Source organism: Rana temporaria, chromosome 5, assembly GCF_905171775.1.
Source record: "Rana temporaria chromosome 5, aRanTem1.1, whole genome shotgun sequence".
Classification (NCBI taxonomy): domain Eukaryota; kingdom Metazoa; phylum Chordata; class Amphibia; order Anura; family Ranidae; genus Rana; species Rana temporaria.
This window is the reverse complement of record NC_053493.1, coordinates 35,132,591-35,141,751: the sequence shown is the minus strand read 5'-3', so window position 1 is coordinate 35,141,751 and position 9,161 is coordinate 35,132,591.

The following is a 9,161-nucleotide window of genomic DNA, read 5'->3' as shown; positions in this document are numbered from 1 at the left end:
CAAATTCACTTTCCTTGCACACAGCTGAGTGAACTGCGAGCTGTTTACCTTTTTTGACGCCTACGGCTCTAATCAGGTGATTAAAAAAAATACCGGATATACGGAATAGGAGGTGTCAGCGGGGGCCATAGATAGAATCATACAATGCATGAATCTATCTATTGGTGATAGAGAAGTGGCAGGAAAGAGTGGGCGGCGGCCGTGGCTTATGGACACACTGCCACTGCCTAAACGATTCCTATTCTAAAAAGTCAGATGAAGTTGCAACATAAAAGCAAACCTGTGATAACATAAAAGTAAACCTGTTATAACATAAAAGCAAACCTGTTATAACATAAAAGCAAACATGTTATAACATAAAAGCATATGAAATAACATAACATGTTAAACATAAAAGCAAATCTAAACGCACAGGCATGGTGTAATGTAAAATATTTCTTTGTATTTCAACTATGTATTTAGATGTTTGCCTGGAGTTCAGCTCTAAAATATTTCTCTTGCACTTTACTGCCTACGCTATCATTTTTGGAACTTGGAAAACAAAAAAAGGATTGTAATTTATTTTTTTTATTTCATTTTTTTTCTCTGTCAGCTTTCCTACAAGGTCACTGCCTGTTAATGCTACTTTGTAATAAGTGCAAGGAGTGCAGCCCCTGTGCTCAGTGTCCTGTCTGCTTCTAGCTGACTCGTTCTATTGTGGGACTGTATTACAGCTAGCCAGATCTCCCTGAGAGATACAGGCCATAAGACAATAGTCCAGTCCCTAAACCTGGCCATAGACGGTTCCAACTCAGCCGGTTCAGCAGGAACCGGCCAAGATTCAAACCATGAATGTACTCAAGTTGATTGATCCATCAACTTGGGGACAACCAGCTAGCCAAATTGTACATGTGATTATGGCTGCTGTAACAACGGGGACACACATGCCCCTGCAGGACTTCAGTCCTAGATAGAAGTACCCTGCCTTGGAGATGTCTCTGGTTGTTGAGTTTTCTTGCAAAAAAAATTCTGGGCACCTGTAGTTCTTGGTTGTCTGTGATGGCTGCAGACCCCCTGAATTATTACTGATTGTACTATACACTGCCTTTAAAGATCGGGAAGGCCTGTACCTCAAGTGGAAAGCATCCCCTGAGCAAGCCCAGGATGTGGGCGAAACATGTTGGGAGTTCCACCTAAAGTGCTGTATCCACAAGAACCATGTTTTGTGTACTTGCTATAATTGTTTTTAGACCAATTTTTATCTCTGTTAAATAAAAAATAAAGTATATACATTTTTTCCTGATTACTGTATCATACTTGCACCTTACAAATCCCACAAATCCCCCTGTACCTATTCTAAATAAGGGATGCAGTTCTTAAAATAGTGGTTTGTTCGTGGCTAAAAAAAACCAAAACAATTATCGTGATTATCGCTAGCGGCTGTTATAGCAGCTAGCAATAATCACTGTGTTCCCCCAGCCTTCCCCGCCCCCCTGCCGGGAGAATACAATGGATCTGCAAGAGACATTCCCCTGTCAATACTATCTGTGTTGCAGGAAAGAAATTTGCTTTGTCGATGGCCGACCTAACTCTTGATTGCTGGGACCCACATTGATAGACAGGGGGATGTAGTGGCGCTTGCAAATACTAAAAACCGACAATAATTTAAAACAATAAAATATTCTAAACAATGATTCCTAAAGTATGAGAGTGAGTCCGTCCTCTACTGGGGTAAAAATGTGTAACACTCGAGGTCTATGCCCAAAGAATACCATCCAACATCAATAATTAGATGTGGAAGGAACTTCCACATCTAATTATTGATGTTGGATGGTATGATTAAGCGACGTAGGGCTGTCGCGATACGCGTGAGGAGGACACAGAGGGCTTGCTGGTGAAGTCACCTGCTTTGCGGCCGCAGAGCGGTGACACTCGATTGTACACACGCTGTTTAACACAGCAATGTTTGTGAGTGTATTTGTTTTTCTTTATTAAACTGATATCCTGTGGTTTTATGCTATGGAGGCATTCCTGTGTTTCTTTTTGAGAGCCTGAATGGGGAGGAGTGTGAGCCGTCTTTGGATCCTGGATTGTATTTATGTGACTGCAGAGCAGCTCCTGTTACAGGCTTGGTAAAAGCCTCAAGAAGGTAAGAGGCTGGTAAAAATAATCCCCACACTGAGGAAAATCGGGCTGGTTTGATTCACAGACATATGAGCACAATGTAACAAGTCTTCATTGAATGAGCACAATGTAACAAGTCTTCACTGAATTAACCACTGATCATCTGAATTGTTGAATGGAGCACAGATGCACTTTGCACTTTGGACTTTATTTTTAATATTTTCATTATCACTTGATTGTGCACTGGATATAGTTTTATTCACTATCACTAATCCTGCAGTGATATTGTACTATCTGTTTTTGGACTATTATTTATGATTTTTTTATTTTTTTATTTTATATTTTATTTTTTATTTTATTATTATATTATTATATCTTTTTCATTGCACAGAAAAACAACAGTTTTATGATTGAACCGTTTAGGTTTTTAGGACACTTGCATTTTTGGACTTCTTTTCAGTTGTTGCTTTTTCCTGCATGTGTTTGCTAATTAGTAATTAACCACTACTTTCCAGGAGAGCTGGAGCTTTCATTCACTGCTATTATTGTTTTAATTATTAGCACTTTGCACTTGTTTTTCATCAAGCACTTTAAGGATTTATGACACATATTTTTAAAAAAAGGATTATTATCCCATGTACACTGTGCGGCCAGTCAGGCACTTTTATCCATTGGATTTCATTATTTATTCACTCGCAGTTCCTTCCACATCTAATTATTGATGTTGGATGGTATTCTTTGGGCATAGACCTCGAGTGTTACACATTTTTACCCCAGTAGAGGACGGACTCACTCTCATACTTTAGGAATCATTGTTTAGAATATTTTATTGTTTTAAATTATTGTCGGTTTTTAGTATTTGCAAGCGCCACTACATCCCCCTGTCTATCATATGCTGTCAGTGCGTGAGCACTATTAGTTGTGGCTGCTGCTTGATTGTAACTTTTAATTTATTTGTACCACTATATATATTTTTTCCCGGGTTAGGCTGGTTTGCGCATTAGTTCCCCCCTTGTTTTATATGGGACCCACATTGATCTTCAAGCCAACATAGAAAAGATTTTGAACAGAGGAAGGCACAATTTTTCTCTTTTTTTATTTTTTTTATTCTGTTTATTGGTGTTTTGTAGGGATGAGCCGAACACCCCCCCCCCCCCCCCCCCGTTCGGTTTGCACCAGAACCTTCGAACGGACCGAACGTTCGCGCAAACATTTAGAACCCCATTGACGTCTATGGGACTCGAACGTTCGAATTCAAAAGTGCTAATTTTAAAGCCTAATATGCAAGTTATTGTCGTAAAACGTCTTTAAGAACCCAGGTCTTGCCCCAGGGAACATGTATCAATGGAAAAACAGTATAAAACATTATTCATTTATAAATAAAATTACAGAACAAACAATTATACATATCAACGATTGGTCAAGGTCGACTAGTTTCACGGAATATTACCGCTTCATCAGGAAAGCCAATCTGTAGAATACATAATAGAATAAAAACTTGTAATATGATTCGATTCAGCAATAGGGTATATAGTAAATAAGGACAATAGTAACTTACCCAATGAGTAAATTGTTAAGGCACGGAGCGGGGCGGCCCAAATGATTCCCCCCACGGCGGACATGTTTTTTTTTTTAATTCTGCCCTCTTCCGTAGGTTTCCCTGTTGTCTGGCAGTTGTCAATGATGTGACAATATTCTATATCACCATAAATCAGCAATCATTCTTGTGGGACTTACACTCCCACTTATTATTATTATTATTATGTTTGTTTTTATTATGCCATTATTGATGTTCTCCTTATATCTCAGTCCATGCATTACCCTGCATTCCGTCACTGATATGGATACCTCCCTTTGATGACAGAATACTGGTCGCTACCAGTACTATTGGACTTTAATTTTATTACTGCACCATCCCTGATCCCTTCATAAGGCTGCATTACTTCACGCCCATTACTTTCGATCCTGTCCATCTGTCTGTACACACCAGGAATTTCTTTCCCCCCACTTTGGCTTAGCTTTCATTGTCCACGGATTTAATTGCCGTGGTAAGTACTATTCCTACTTGATACTACCCATCTGGCTCCCTCCCCCCCTTTTTCCTGTCCCCTACTCTTTCCATCTTCCTCCTCCCACCTCCCACCCCACTCTCCTTCCCTTCCCCCCTTTCTAGCCCTCCCCTTCTCCTTTTCCTCCCCCCCCCCTCCCCCCATTTCCCAATCCTGCCATGCTATGGGTTCCATATGTTTATTCATTTATGCCTACATTTAGATATCCACGACCAAACCCCCATGTCCACCGCGGGGGGAATCATTTGGGACGCCCGGCTCCGTGCCTTAACAATTTACTCATTGGGTAAGTTACTATTGTCCTTATTTACTATATACCCTATTGCTGAATCGAATCATATTACAAGTTTTTATTCTATTAAGTATTCTACAGATTGGCTTTCCTGATGAAGCGGTAATATTCCGTGAAACTAGTCGACCTTGACCAATCATTGATATGTATAATTGTTTGTTCTGTAATTTTATTTATAAATGAATAATGTTTTATACTATTTTGTTTATATTGTTTTACCAGTACCGAGATAGACCCTTTACTCAATTGTGTGGGTAGCTTTAGGTTTAGCCTTAGCAACTATTCCCTTGCTCCCACCTCCCCAGTTTTCAACTTAACCGGGATGATGGTACGTCATTATTATTTATTATTATTTTTTACATGAGGCTATACTCCTATTTTGTTCACCTGCCACAAGTTGTGGATTGTCCACTGGCCACTCCACCTGGCCACGTCATTGGCCACGTCACCTGCCACAAGTTGTGGATTGTCCACTTGCCACATCACCTGACCACGTCACCTGGCCATGTCACCTGGCCACGTCACCTGCCACAAGTTGTGGATTGTCCACTTGCCACGTCACCTGGCCACGTCACCTGGCCACGTCACCTGCCACGTCACCTGGCCACATCACCTGCCACAAGTTGTGGATTTTCCACTTGCCACAAGTTGTGAATTGACCACTTGTCACGTCACCTGCCACAAGTTGTGGATTGTCCACAATTCAATGCAAGCAATTACAGTTTTTTTTTATTTATTTTTTTAATGGTTTGTCATCATTTGGCATCATTTTTGAGATTTCTAATGTAAAAAAAATTGGTCACCTTTAAAAAACGCTTATAAACGAAATTGCGGCAAAACGCCAGTAAATTACAAAGTGCCTGTCTGGAAGTAGCACCCTCTCTCTATGGCTGGGATGTTTTATCTTAAAGTGGAGTTTCCATCCCAGTTTTTTTTTTCTTTATTGTGCTCATTAGACCTAAAAAAGTAAAAAAAATATATATATATATATTTTTTTTACTCATCTGGCAATGCCTGTCGCTATGCGGTCCCACGAAATCTGCCTTTGAAATCACCTAGGATTCTGACATCATCTCCCTCTAATGCTCATGGGAAATGTGTGTCATCATTTCCCAGGATGCAGTGCGCTGTCCAATTATCACTTCCCATCCAAGACTTCCAGGAAGTAAGTGCGTGTGGGCTTCACAATGCCCACAAGCAAAATGCCAACGGTGTAGACATAGTTTTATAAACTATCTTTTTTGAATATCTATGCGGAGCGGCGGCGGATTGTAAAATAGTAAGTGACCGGATTTATATTATAAAAACGCAGGATGAAAGGACATACATTTAAAAAATGCTAATTGTGGTTGGAACTCCGCTTTAAGATAAGACTTATACACCCCCAGAGGAGGAATTTACAAATGTCATAGAATTGTGAAAATAGCATTTGTGTGAAGAAGTGAGAGTCACATAAAAAATCAAGTTAAGATTACAATGCTAATTAAAAATGTGCGATCACCGAAAACACACCAGCGTTTTCCTTTAATAGAGAAAGCGGTGTGTCAGCAGCAGACAACCCTGTGAGCTGTTCCACAGTCAGAGGGATCTCTATGCATTCCAGTATGACTATCCTGTTTTTCTTTCTGAAGAGATAATAAGAAATAACAAAGATATCATGAGCAGAGGTTCCTGGCAGCAGACATAGCCAACATGCTGTTGGGTTTCAATGAACAAGAAGCAGCCCAGAGCACAGGAGCCGTTAGCTGCGAGCATTGTTTTTTAACATATATTCAGACTGGAACATCAGACTATGCATCAGCGATTGAGAATGAAAGCCATTGCTGGGCCACATTATAAATGAAGCAGCTTTCTTAGTGCTTGTCAGACTTATTACCGCACAGGAAAATGCCAAACTATGCAAGTAAATCACCGGAATACTGTTAAAGGGGCCACCGAGCCGAAACAAGATGCCACTTTGGGGGAAAAGCAAAGTAAAGTCACTCCTCCATAGAAAAAAAAAAATCTTGCTCTTTTGGTTAGAACTTTGAGGGGATGGGATGTTGGTCTGTTTTTACTGTCCACTAGTCACAAATGAAGCCTCGTACACACAACCGTTTTTCCCGGCAGGAAAACTGCCAGGAGAGCATTTGGCTGGGAATCCCGGACGTGTGTATGCTCCCTAGCAGTTTTCCCGTCAGGAAAACAGCCGGGAATCCCGACGGGAAAATAGAGAACCTGACTCTCTATTTTCTCGTCTGAATTTCCGGCAGAGTGTTTCCTGCCGAGAAAACCGGTCGTCTGTATGCTTACCTGTGCATGGTAAACCCGCAGATGCTCGATACGACTTTGACGCATGCGCGGTAGCATACAACGATAGTGTGGGGTGTAGCAAGATGGCGGCGATGGCATCGAATGTGGTGAGCGCAGGCTTGTCGTAGTCGATAACATCACCATGAACGGTGGTTCTTTTGAATGGCCGTGTGTATGTACGGCTTGGCAAGCCAAGCTTGCCGGGAATCCCGTCAGGAAAACCAACGTTTTTTTTTTCCTGATGGGATTCTCGGCCGTGTGTACAGGGCTTAAGGCTGTATCTCCTTCAGCAAAATCTTTGCAACTGGTTTACAGACCTGTGCTTTCGTATTCCTGGGCAGCCAAGTGCAACAGCTTGCAAAGAGCAGAGACAGATTTATTACTGAAGATATGTAATAACCCGGGTCTTGGCTGTTGCTTTTCCCCTGTCTGTGTTCACCTACAGGTGATTTATATAAGAAAACCGAACACTCTATCCCTCGCTTGTGATAGACAGATACCTGCATTGTTCCTGTTCAAGCCTCCCATTTGTCTGCCTTGTTTTTCTGTTGGATTTCCCTGTGAATGACCCGGATCGGATATTGGACTATTCCCTGAACTCTGCCTGCTTTATTACTGAGGCCCCGTACACACGACCGAGTTTCTCGGCAGAATTTAGCCAGAAACTCGGTTCAGAGCTGAATTCTGCCGAGAAACCCGGCCGTGTGTACACTTTCGGCCGAGGAAGCCGACGAGGACCTCGGCGAGGAAATAGAGAACATGTTCTCTATTTCCTCGTTGTTCAATGGCAAATTTCGGCTCGCCGAGACCCTCGGCGGCTTCACAAGGAACTCGACGGGCAAAACGATGTGTTTTGCCCGTCGAGTTCCTCGGACGTGTGTACGGGGCCTCAGACTGTCATTGGATCGGATATTGGACTATACCCTGAACTCAGCCTGCCTTATTACTTGTACTGTCTTAGAACCACCATATCTGTCTGCTAAACTGCAAGTAGTCTGTTGTTTGCTTTGTTTGCTTCTGCCCTAGTGTGGTGGCCAGGCACTATAGTATTGTGTATTCAGTCCTAGAGGCAACCAAGTACCGGTAGGTCTGCTTGTCTTAAGGGAAAGGGGACTGCTATAGGTGAAGCACACAGTAGCTAGCTATACTGTAGTGTCTGACAACCTGCGTTGAGGTAGACGTGACATTCTTGACAAGATAAGACATATTTTCACCCTGATGTGTGGTAGTAATTTTGTGAACCTTCATCCAGTAAAGGGAGAGTAGAGGGCATTGTCACCGAATGTACAGGAATGTGCCTTTAGCTTTGGTGGAGCGCCAGCATCTATTGAAACGGTAGGGCCATACCTTGTATAGGATTGTCTTTTCAAAGTCCTGGTTCATGTCAGAGGGGTGAGAGGACCCGGTGAGGATGATAAGGATAAGGACATTTAGGCTGCAGAAAACCTTTTAGAGTGCGGTCTATGAACAAGTGGTCAACGTTCGAGCTGGGGATATGCTTTCGATCAATCCATGGTAATGACCCTTATGTTTGTTGTGCCCAAGTTTTTTCCAAACCTACCCAGTCTTTAAAAGCTGAGAGGACATTCCAGTCCACTATTCTGGTGAGCTGGCATGTCAAGAATAATTTTCTATGCCTTATGCACTAGGCTTACATTGGGTAAGGCCTTCTTCCAAGCTCTTTGTGGTGATGAAGAAAGTGTTAAGTCTGATCGTATAAAAATCTTGGATGAATATTTACTTTCAGTATGGCTGCCCTGCTAAACTAGGAAAAGTTTAGTTCAGTCCAATTGTTCAGATCATGATGGCTATATCGGATGAGTGGGGCATAATTGCAGTAGAGTAGAGTTATTTTAGGTCAGAAGGGAGTTGTATGCCTAGGCATAAAATCACGTTCTCCCTTCACACAAATCGGAAGTTCTGTTGGCATTGTATCATTAATGCCTGAGGGGGGAGAATTATGTTTAAGATGAATGATTTGGAACAATTTATTTTGAGATTGGATAGCCTTTGAAACTCCTGTAAAGCATTAATCAGGTTGGAAAGCATGATATGAGGTTCACTGAGGAACACTAATATGTCATTGACAAAGAACGCTGGTGTGTGTTCTCTTTTTGCTATAGTAAAGGCTTAACTCAGGATCTGCTTTGAGACATCCGCTCTAATTCATCCCAAAGGTGCTCTATCGGGTTGAGGTCAGGACTCGCTCATCTATGTCTTTATGGACTTTGCTTTGTGCACTGGTCCAAATCATTTGTTGGAGGGGCATTATGGTGTTGGGTTGTTTTTCAGGGGTTGGGCTTGGCCCCTTAGTTCCAATGAAGGGAACTCCTAAGGCCTCGTACACACGACCGAGTTTCTCAGCAAAAACCAGTAAGAAACTTGCTGGGAGATATTTTTTTGCA